Source organism: Lepidochelys kempii, chromosome 13 (assembly GCF_965140285.1).
Source record: "Lepidochelys kempii isolate rLepKem1 chromosome 13, rLepKem1.hap1, whole genome shotgun sequence".
Taxonomy (NCBI): Eukaryota; Metazoa; Chordata; order Testudines; family Cheloniidae; genus Lepidochelys; species Lepidochelys kempii.
The window spans coordinates 7233285-7245535 of NC_136392.1; the positions used below are offsets into that span (position 1 = coordinate 7233285).

At 40.0% G+C, this 12251-nt stretch overlaps 1 protein-coding gene across 5 annotated transcripts in view; it reads left to right on the top strand.

The window, feature by feature from the left end:
* The first annotated feature begins 421 nt into the window (after positions 1-421).
* DIDO1 (death inducer-obliterator 1) overlaps positions 422-12251 on the top strand; it is an 88622-nt gene continuing 76792 nt past the window's right edge. For 4 of the 5 annotated variants that reach the window (XM_073309100.2, XM_073309103.2, XM_073309106.2 and 1 more), the window contains exon 1: positions 422-547. The gene's annotated coding sequence lies outside the window, so the exon portion shown is untranslated. Of the gene's footprint in view, positions 548-11453; positions 11585-12251 lie in introns of all 5 variants that reach the window. The other variant, XM_073309101.2, reaches the window with a different exon arrangement.

The following is a 12251-nucleotide window of genomic DNA, read 5'->3' on the forward strand; positions in this document are numbered from 1 at the left end:
TGCACTTCAGTAGGAAGAGAGGGGTTCCCCTAGCTGCCCCCTGTGGATACGTCTCACTTCAGAGGTTACTGCGCTGGCTGTCCCCCCTACGAAACTCGCTGTCTCATCCCCCCTGGCAGCAGAGCCCCGGCCCTGCCGCCCTGGAGCTCTGCTGCTCCCCCTTTGCCCGCCCCTGCAGGGAGCTACCCACGTGATGCCTTGGCAGCGCGCTCTCCTGCCCCCGGGGAGTGCGCGCGGCACTTCCCCTCCTGCCCCCGAGGCAGCGCAGTGCTGCGCAGGCGTCCCTCCTCCTCGCGCTCTATCTTGGCCGAACAGTAGTTGCCCGCAACGCCCCAGAAGCCCTCACGGGAGCAGTGTGTAGAACAGAGAGGGGAGCGCCGGCCGGTTGACTCTCTGGGCCACGCCTCGCCGCCATGTCAGTCTCTATGGTAGCTGGGGAGGAGTGGTGCCCCGCGCCTAGCGCTGAGGAGCTGCTGCGAGGAGGAAATGGCGGCTCGACTCGGCTGAGGCGCCCGGCGGCGGCGAGATCTGTCCCCTCCTCCCGACGGTGAGTGAGAGAGGCGGCCTGAGGGGAATCCGGGACACCGGGCACACCGCCCGCACTGAGGCAGGGGGTGAGGAGAACGGGTGGCCGCCGCCTAGGGCCTGGGGGCGCTGGGCCTGATTAGAAAATGGAGGAGGGCAGGCCCCGCAGGGCGGCGTCAGGGCCCCCGGAGGGTCAGCGAGCCCTGCTTTCAGGGGTAGTGTCGGCCCGACCCGGTTCTGCGGGCAAGTCGGCGGCCTGGCGCGGTACCAGAGGAGGCCGGCCGCTCGATGCAAGGCCCCTGAGAGAAGCGAAAGGAGCCTCCCTGTAAGCGGTGAGGGCTGTCGGGCCGGAGCGGAGGGGACGTCGCCCTCGCCGGGCGGAGCAGGGTGTCGGGGGCGGTTTCTCCGCTATGGAGGCGAGGTGACAAGATGTTGAGGTACAAGAGGATCGACATCATAATCGAGCTGAAGTCAGACCACTTCTCTGTGATCTCACGATCCGTCTGCCCCATTATTTCCCCCCGTCCCCGCAAAGCGGATGAGAGGGGGTCGGGTGGTGTGATGGCTGGGGGGCGGGGACCCGGAGTTGGGAGGTCGTTTGATGGGAGTGATGAAATGGGGGGAGACAGAGTCGTCCTAATGCGGGGGTCCTTTGGTGGGTGGGAATGAAATTCATCCAAGCTCGGGTGCTTTGTGTTTTTTTCCTGGGGGAGTTGGAAGTAAATTCAGTCTCTATTGGTGAGTTCCGTAGAAGAGGTGAATTTCACCTCGTTTTGGTGATTTAGTCTTAAGGTAGAAGCCAAGAAATTGAAACTCTTTTGGCTTCCTATAAAGTATTCAGTAACTTCCCAGCCTCTGCATTTTTCCTTTCTCCCGTTCTAATGGTGCTAGGTGCCATTTTTTGGATGCGATTACCGTTGTGATTACCTGGCACCGTTAAGGATCCTGTGCTACTTTTTGCAAGAATTTCCTTCCTAAATTGCCCCTGTAGATTCAATCCAATTAAAAAATAGCTAGAATAGGTTTCATGCTTCACCCCAGAGTTTGCTGCATTTCAGTGATGGGTGAAGTAATTCTTTTTCTGTAGTTTGTCAGTTTGAACTTGTGAAATGCTTTGTGATCCTTTTGAGATATAAATTGCCATATAAAATACAAAACAATATTTTAATTTTTCCTATAGTTTACATGATCACTTTTAAAACACAGTATAACACTCTATTTACTTTGCTGTGCGGGTCTGGGATCTGCTTCCCTCTAGGAATTTCAGGAAAAAAATTGACCTATTTTATGTATCACATAAGGGTTTGATGTAATCCATAATTCTTCAGGGCTGTATTTTTCTTGATGGATAAACCTATCTTTCGTTTTTTCTCAGAAACAGTTATTTTTTAAATATTTAAACTTACACAATTCTGTTTAATTTAGTGTTCATTTATAGGGCCCTACCAAATTCTTGGTCATGAAAAATGTATCACGGACCATGAAATCTGGGCTTTCCGCCATGAAATCTGGGCTTTTGTCTGTTTTTACCATATATTATAGAGAGCTGGGTGGCCAGAGAATGGCAGCTGCTGACTGAGGGCCCAGCTCTGAGGCAGCAGCGCAGAGAAAGGGGTGGAAATACCATACCAGGCCATCCTTACTTCAGAGCTGCTGGTGCTGGTGGCGGCGGCACTGCCTTCAGAGCTGGGCTCCCAGCCAGCAGCTGCCGCTCTCCAGCTGCCCAGCTCTGAAGGCAGTGCCACCACCAGCAGCAGCACAGACGGTAAGAGTAGCTCTACCACAACCTCTCCTACAAAACATTGTGACTCCCCCACCACTCCGCTTTGGGTCAGCACCCCTACAATTGCAACACTATGAAATTTCAGATTTAAATAGCTGAAATCATTAAATGTATGATTCTTAAAACCCTGTGACCATGAAATTGACCAAAATGAACGTGAATTTGGTAGGACCCTATTCATTTAGCAGTTGGTCATCAGATGAACATTTTTTTTTTTTTTTAAAGAATGTTCTCATTGTTGCTTATTTCAGTGACAGGTGGTATTTTTGTAAATGGTAATGTAAATTAATTTAGTCTCTAAGTATGTTTTTAGTTTCTAGCAATTTAATTAACCATACAACCAATTGAATTGTCGGTTGAGGAGAAATAAATGAAATTCAGCTGAAAATGTGAAGTCTTATTTTATTAATTTAATTAATTTAACTGAGAAATAAGGCAGGAAATGATGGTGGGGAGGGGGGCCAGACAGTCATTTAATGACTGTAGATGTTGAGATTCCAAAAGTTTAAGTTTTATAACATTAAAACACAAATTGTTAACATCACAAGTCAAAATATTAAAAGTAAATGTCTTTAAATCAAACTCTAATAGGTTCTCAAGCAGCATTTTTTTTTACTTTCCTTATCTGTAAATATCAATTATTATCAATGGAAATATTTTTTCCTGGCTTTGTATGTGTATGGTGAAATCTACGTTTACTGACATTATTAATAAAAATAGAATCCTTCCGTGCCTAAGTATGTATTCTAGATTGTGGTCAATTTTTTTAGCATATTAAAGACTGGAAATGGATAGTTGGCGTTTGGATCTTTCCATAAAAACAAATGTAGTAAGTAGTATCTTCCATGCACAAATTACCTTTTCAGAGTTAGCTGTTAGATTTTTCTAGGAGGTTTCAGAAACAGACTGCACTGAAGTTTAGATCCACTCTACAGGAAGACCAAAGGATTATGTTAATGTTCAGCTTCATTTGAAGCTATGTGACTTAAGTCATTTGGGACACAATCCTGCAATTTGAAGTGAATGGGATATTTGCTGTTGATTTCTGTGAGAGCAGGATTAGAGTTTTGAATCATTAAAATAGTGTTTAAGGTTTTAAGATACAGTGAGACACTAAACTAGTTAAGTATTGTGTCTAGTTAAACAAACTTGTTTTGGACTATGGAGTTTAAATATTTCAGAATGTATACAATGAGCTGTAGGTTTTTAAGGTGTTCAGTTAATATGCGAGGTCTGTTGACTAGAATACTACAATTAATAGTTTCTTCACACAGTGTTTTTAATCTTCAAAGTATTTTACGGACAGTTTAGCTGCAATTGTGTGTTGTGTTGTATTTTTTTAAAAAAGTAATGCAAGTAGAACTAACTGATTTCAGAATATTACATAAAACTCTGAATTCCTAAGACCCAACTTTAATTAAATAACCAGGTGATAATGAGAGAGACTTACCCAGAAAAAAAAGTATTAGTCATTTTCAGAAAGTAAATTATATTTGGCTCTTCAACCAAAAAGCAGTCTGTGTTTTTTATTATTGTAAAACTGGATTCTGAACTTGTACTAACTCTACAGTTCAGCCATGAACTTCAGCTAGGCTAGGTAGATGACTTCCCATTTTTACTGTGGTGCATTCTCACCCTCTTCTCCCCAGTTTTTTCCAGTTGAGCATTATAAGCTATTAGCCCAGCTTCTGCATTTTTCTTATTTTGGGACTTGCCTTCCTTTTGGTTGTCACTACTAGACCTTTTTCCCCCCTTCAAGTTTCCAACTGGTGCAACCAGTGCTGGCAAAACTAATGTAGATAGATCACTGGTGGCCTTTCTTAACTAAGGGTATGTCTATACTAGAGACCTTACAGCAGCGCAGGTGTACCGATGCAGCTGCATTGCTGTAAGAACTCTCGCGTAGCCTCTCTATGCCGACAGGAGAGAGCTCTCCTGTCGACATAATTAAACCACCCCGCAATGAGTGGCGGTAACTGTGTTGGCGGAAGAAGCTCTCCCACCGATGTAGTGCTGTGCACACTACCTCTTATGCCGGCAAAACTTATTTCGCTGTGTGTTTTTTCACACCCCTGAGCAACATAAGTTTTGCTGACATAGGTGGTAGTGTAGATATGGCCTATGGCTATGTCTATGCTACAGCCTGTGGGCAAAACTTTTGTTGCTTAGGGATGTGAATATTTCACCCCCCTGCACGACATAAATTACACCGACATAAGCGTTCGTGTACACAGCTCTATGTCGGCGGGAGAGCTTCTCCTGCTGACACAGCTTATGCCACTGGTGGAGGTGTTTTTTTTTAATGCTGACAGAAGAGCTCTCTGCTGTTGTCATAAAATGTCTTCACCACACACGCTGCAGTGGTAGAGCTGCATGTACGGATAGACATGGCCTAATACTCCCAATGCTGCTAGGAATGCTGGTAGTAGCAATGGTGGGAAATTTAAAGAAAGGAATTTAGTGTAGACAAGGCCTGTCCCTCTCCCTATATAAGAATATCTGGGTAGCTACTTGAGTGTGCTTTGGAGGGTCTCTACTCTCACAAGTAGAGGCTGTAGTCTAGTACCAAATATGGCATGAGGGGTACATATTTTACCTATCCAGGAACTTACGTAAACCCAGTCTCTGTAGTACTTGAATGCTTCACAGACATTAATGACTGTATCCTCATAATGCCATTATGAAATAGGGAAGCACTGTCCTCACTTTACTAATGGTGAACTGTCCAATGCCACCCAGTAACACTGTGACAAAGCAGGACTTGAATCCAGAAATATAGCCAATATTCTGAGAGACAGATTTTGTTTGTGAACAGGTTATTTCACTCAATTGTGACTCCTAGCAGAGAGGTTAGTTTTTTGTTGTATTCAAATATTTCACTGTTTTTACTATTATATTTTTAAATAGCTAAGCACAGTGTGATGAGTCAAGAATGAAGTTGATAACTTTCATTTCGGACTTCCCTACTTTAGATAGTTTGTTACAAATACTACATTAATGCAGCTTTTTGTTTTTAAATGGTAACATAAAGGTTTAAAAATCAGCATTATTTCCATGCAAAACTTTGATGGCAACAGTATAATTCATATTAGTCTAAGACATTCCTGTAGAGCCAAGTATAATTTTATTAAAGACAGGAGCAAACTAAGTAAGATGTTCCACTTTAGAAACAATTGTAGTAGTGGGTGAAATCCTGGCCCCATTGAAGTCAATGGCCAAACTTCCATTGACTGTAATGAGGTCAGCATTTTCCCTCGTGTCTGTATATTTCATTATAAGATCAGAATAGCATCTCACACTATAGTGATACTGTGCTGTGGAGATGGTTTTTTGTTTGTTTTTGTAACTGTTTTATATATTTGGGAAGTTTTAACAGGTTTACAAATCCTTGCCATGTATATTTCTGAGGCAAAACAATAATTACAGATTTTGTTTTGAGAAACATTATACATTGACATAATCAGAACTCTGTTTACCAGGCCAGGCTGTTGACACATTAGAGTTGTGCTCTGGAGGTTTAAAAATTAAAAATTAGTGTCTTATTAAAATGTTTCACACTAAGCATCCTGCCTGTTTTAAATACTTTAAATACACCTTTTTCTGGTTTCTTATGACAGCTGTGCTCCTGGACACAGAAATTAAAAGCAGTGTTTAATGCACCTACCCTGAGGCCAGTTAGTTTTCTGGACATACTACAATTCTGCATATGTCAGTACCCAAATTATCAGTTGGATGGTTATGGCACATTTCAATCTTTGAGCTATTAAGTTTTATGCTAACTATGCTGGCTTACCATTTTAGGACCCATTTCACTCATTAATGATCTATACTGCCTTCTTTACTGTTTTTTACACTGTTGCTTAGTACATGAGTTGTAGGTAGGCAGAATTCAATTATCCAAATGGGAATTTGATCTAAATTCTGGTAATAAAACCCCTACCCTTGTGCAAAAAACGACAAAAACACCCATAGAGTCTTTAATGTCAGGACCACTGATTTGCCCCTATTCTAAAACAACCACTGGGCATTCAGTAGTGTAGTGTCCCCAGATGGCATAATGGAGAATTGGTTAATACTACTTCAAAGGGAAGAGTGCCAAGTTCTGTGAATCAGTATTGCTGAAACACTTTGTTGACTGGGCACTTGCTGGAAATATATTTTGAACACTGCTAATGAGGAAGTTCAATAGCAGAACTCAACTATAGTGCAGGTAAGTAATTCAAATTTGAAAAATCGTGAACAAACTGTATTGCATAAGCAGTATACAAGCTCTCTTTTGCAGCATACTGGAGAAAGTATGCTAAACACGACAGTATATTAAAGAGACAAAATGGGTGAGGTAATATCTTTTATTGAACCAATTTCTGTTGGTGAAAGAGACAGCATTTTGAGTTTACACAGAGCTCTTCTTGAGGTCTGTAAGTTGTTCCAATAAAAGATATTACCTCACCCATCTTGTGTCTCTAATATTCTGAGACCAGCACGACTACAACAGGACTGCAAACTACAGTATTCTGACGATGTAATATTAATATCCAGTGACAGTTTGATATGAAACTAGTAAATTATAGTTTTGTTTTGCTATTCTTAAGGTCAGGACATGAAAAAGCTACTTGCCTGGGGCAAGTAGGAAGTTTTCCTGGACAACTATCTTTGACTTTTGTAGATTCAAAGGTTTTACCTAATGGGGAGAAAAATTTCACCTCTTTTCTTCTGTGTAAAGTGATGCAGTACTCTTTTCCAAAGTCTGCAGACAGATTATTCAGGAGTATCTGATGCTGCTCAGGGTTTTACCAAATAGCAGACCAGTGAAAATTCTCTAGAGTCTTTATTAGTTTTACTTCTGCTGTTCAGAACCCTTGGAGCAGCAGCCAGAGTAACATAAATCAGGTCAGTTTCACTCTTCTGCTGCTTGGGAAATCTATGTGCCTCAGCATAGGCAGACAGTAGAGCAGCTTTGGTAAAAGGGGTGCTAGAATGGTGATAACCCAGTTTACCACAGCCAGGATTACCATTTAGATTGTCAAACAAAATTTAGGTTCTGATTCGGTAATCATTTACTGACAGTAACATTTAACATGAAAAACGCATTTGCTAATTTTATTTCTTTGCTTCTTTTTAATTAGCTTTATTTCTTTGCTTCTTTTTAATTAGCTTTTCATAAACATATTGTATCTATTGGAATAACATGTTTTTATTGGCAATTGAATCCATTTTTTCTGTTTATAATGATAATTTGTACATTAGTCCTTTCTTACTGAGATTTAGACTGCTTTCCCACTGTTTTTCAGACATTCATATTGTAAGGCAGGGATTGTCAACCTTTTTCTTTCTGAGCCCTTCTCCTGCCCCCCCCCCCCCCCCCCGCCCCATTCTATAAAGACTCCATGGGCCACCTGTGCCACAACAACTGTTTTTCTCCATATCCAGTAGATTAAAAGCCAGGGCCGGCATTAGGCAGTAGCAGGCAGGGCAGTTGCCCGGGGGCCTGCGAAGTTAAGTTGCACGGGCTTCGGCTTCAGCCCCACGTGGCGGGCCTCAGGCCTCAGCTTTCTGCCCTGGGCCCCAGAGAGTCTAATGCTGGCCCTGCTCTCTGGTTTATTTTGGCAGAGCCCCTGAAACCTGCTTGCAGCCTGCCAGGGGCCCCGGACCCCTGGTTGAATAATAGAATATCAGGGTTGAAAAGGACCTCAGGAGGTCATCTTGTCCAACCCCCTGCTCAAAGTAGGACCAATCCCCAGTTTTTGGCCCAGATCCCTAAATGGCCCCCTCAAGGATTGAACTCAGAACCCTGGGTTTAGCAGGCCAATGCTCAAACCACTGAGTTGAGAACTGCTGAGAACCTATTGAGTTGAGAACTGCTGTTGTGAGGAACATTTGATTGGAGCACATGAGGAAGAAACTTTCAGTTTGTGAGAAAAGCTTTAGAAAGAGCAAAGATATATTTTATTATAATAAAAACCATTCCCCAGTACTGTATACTTCGATCATGCAATTCCCAGTGCCAGAAGCAGTTTAATGTTTACCTCTATAACGGAAGTGGAGATATGGAAGACCTTGTCCTATCAAGGGTTCTGCTGAATATTTGTTAGCTCCAGCTAAGTCACTAGGGGGAGATTATGCTAAATGGTGCCATCATATACTTTTGAGTTATAAGAAGAGATGGTTTACAGTTCCTTAACTATGCTGTAACGCATTCTCTCAGTCTGTATCGCTATTAATTATTTTTTGAGGGGCAACTTTTTTTAACTGCTAAAGGTTATTTCCTTTTTATCTAAATTATACTTTAAAGTAAACTACCACGTTGGCTTGGCTTTCATTTTGCTGTAAAATGTACTCATGTTTAATTTGACATGGAGTTAGCTGTTTGAAATAGAACACTAAAGCTTATGCTCAGATAAATTTGTTAGTCTCTAAGGTGCCACAAGTACTCCTTTTCTTTTTGTGAATACAGACTAACATGGCTGCTGCTCTGAAACCTGAAATAGAAGAGCTATTTAAATTTAAATAGACAGGCATTTTTAGTCCAAAATATTATTGATATCAGAATTGTACTATTATATTTGATGCCTTATAAATGTATTTTAATTGGCTCTACTGTGCTAATACAGAACAGACTCTTGTAAATGTATTTGTGCATTTATATGAAAAACTTGATCAGGTTGAAAAAATTCTTCATTGAAATGATACATCTCAATTTCCAGGGATATAAAGGATGTCCAGGAGTATGAAGATACTGATACACAGCCCTAAAAACAATCACAGAGCACTATATTAGCATTCATGTGTGTCTCAGCTCTAACATGAAATAATTGCAAGTTGATGGCGCTTCTTTTTGGAAAAGAGAGGAAGTTTCAGAGAAAAATGGTTGTGTAACTCAGCTACGCATTGCCAAATCTACATTTATTCTTGCAAATTGTAAAGCATTTATTAGCATTTGAGAGTGTGACATTATTTCATGGGAAGTAGTTGTTGATTAGGTACAATAGGACCTCAGAGTTACCAACACCAGCGTTATGAGCTGATCAGTCAACCACACACCTCATTTGGAACTGAAAGTACGCAATCAGGCAGCAGCAAAGACCAAAAAGGAGAAAAAAGAAAAAAAGCCAATACAGTAAGGTACTGTGTTAAACATAAACTACTAAAAAGATTAAGGGAAAGCGGCCTTTTTTCTTCTGCATAATAAAGTTTCAAAGCTTGTATGAAGTCAGTGTTCAGTTATAAACTTTTGAAAGAACAACCATAACATTTTGTTCAGAGTTATGAACAACCTCCATTCCCAAGGAGTTCGTAACTCTGAGGTTCTGCTATATGGAAAATATGAAGGAATTTGACTGTGTGATTGATCGATTTTATTTATTTTAAACCAGATAGTATTGCAAGTAAGTGATATGGTAGGCGTGTTTTCCTAAGTGTCCTAATGCTTAGAATTTATGTAGTATTTTCCATTTGTAAGTGTCAAAGCACTTTACAAAGGAAGTTACGGTATTACATTTTCTGTAGTAGCTTTCATGTTCGTCGACTTCACAATCCTTAGTTAATTACAAACATTGCAACATACTTTTATTATGTAAGTATTTATTTTAAGCATCAGATCTTTTAAAGATAACTACATGATGGACGAGCACACAAAATATCTTCATAGACCAAAATTACAAAGGAAGCCTTAGTGACTTAATATTGTGTGCGTTTGTAATGACATGCACTTTTTAGCATGATAAAGAACTGTTATTCTAACATGGAATATTTTTCACTACTTTATTCTTATTTGTGAATACAGTCACACTAATGCTGATAAGCATTAGCCCTATTTTAAACGAAAACTAAGACACAGACAAGTTAGTTGACCAAGGACATTCAAGGTGTCGGTGGCAGACCTGAGGCTCCAACCCAGGTCTCCTGACTCCCAGTCAACGTCCCTATCGACTGGATGGTATGATTAAAATTTCAGGTTATAAAATCCTATAACAGTAAAATGTAAAAGGTATGAAAAGAAAAAACAAAAAAGTCAATCATGAAAAATATTTGTACAGCTATGTATTTCAATAAATATGAAGGCAATCGAGAAGAAGGAAGAGCAAGAAGAACAAAATAGAAAAAAGATATGGGTAAAAGAAGAAATGTAGGTCTGACTGCGGACACTGTTCTGTCTTAAGTTAATAAAGTATTTGTTTTCACACAGATTGTTCTTCATTAATTTGTAATCTATATATTTCTTTTTCATCTAAAGCTGTTTCAATTAATGATGTGACCAGTTTCTGTTTGTGCAGGAATTCATGATATTTTTAATGCCTGGGTATTTATAGTAATCAATTCAGAGTACTACAGAATTATAGATAAATCTTAAAGTATTGCTAATTTGGGGTGAGGTCTGATATGAATTCAATTTTCTTGCCCTGAATTGAGATTGAAAATGATGAACCAGTCAGTATTTGTAATAAAGAGCGGTTATACTGGCTCCTTATCTTTTAATAATGGGATAAATGTATGGAGGTCTTTTTGTCATCATACTTTTGTCATTACTTAAATGCACGTTTAACCTACCCCCCCCCCCCATGCATCTTACAAAAAGTTGTCTGTATTAGTGATAACTCAGCTTACCTTGATACTGATGTAGATGTCCCCATTTGAATATTTACATCTTAGTCCACTGTGTTGAAGGTGATTTGGAATAACTCTTTGAGACAGCCACATCAAACTGTATGAGTGGAAAATAAAAAAAAGCAAATGGTGTTGATTTATCATAGGGAAGTTGTAAAAATGCCATTTAATGAGGCACCTGTGAGAAAGCTTGCTCGTGATACTACTTCAAGTATGCTGCTTCTACAAGATAACTACTAGTAGTAGTTAAAGGAAAACTAAACTATACAATATGATATCAATAAGAGTAGTGAAACTTCTAGTTCTAACGAAGACTATATTACTCCATGTTTAAGTCTGATACATAAATCATTAGATCTTGGTGAAATTAAAGCCTTCTAACATAAACATCAAGAGAGGTAAACATTGATTACAATGAGCCCCATGGCAGTATTTACATGTAGAGACAGTTATGAATGAAGATAATCATGGTGTTTGTTTATGTGTGTGTTAAATGCTGAAATTTCTCATCAGAGTATTTGAGTAGATTTTGTGTTTTCAGCAGCAAAAAGCTGCAGAAGCTTGTGGAAGAGTTCTACAGCCATCTCTACAAGGCTTCATGAGGGATTCCGTTTTCCAAGTTTGAAGCTGCTATTTTATGATACTCAACAACTGACAAAGTAATATTTTCAGGTACTTAAAATAGTTAACACTTCCTTGAGATGGGGAAAGGATTGTTTGGAGTGGGAAGGGAGTGAAGACTTTTGCTTGCAGCTTCAGTGTCATTCATGGACTATTTCAGTACAGTGACCTTCCAAATGCTGTTGACAAATAGTGGAGTATAACAGTCATCCTTATGCTCAACAGCTCAGGATTTCCTTGATCAACAGAACCGTTTAGTGGGACCAAAAATTCAGGTTTTTTTGGCAGATCCAGATTTAACAGAAGCTGCATAAAAAAGCATCAAAGTACGTTTAGATAGATTTTGAAAAGCGACTGTAAAAAGTGCCATTTGGAGTTTTTATGTTCATTGTCTCCTACTCCAAATTTGTGAAGTTTGCAAGTAAGTGTATATTTTTGTAACTTGTAAACTCCTTTTGGATTTGTAAGTCAAGCTGGGTTCTTTCTGTCTCTTAACATCACCACTCAATACTGATTCTACAGGTGGAATTCAGTTACATTGCTGATATTGCATGAACCACAATAAAAGTCCATTTCACGGTTTGGAGGCTGTACTGACTGCAATACTAACAAAAATAAAATATTTTATACTTACTATAAGAGATAATTTTCAGCACTTCTTACTTTGATTAATGAGTATTAGAATTTAGGAGCCTTTGGGGAAACAATGTGCAATATT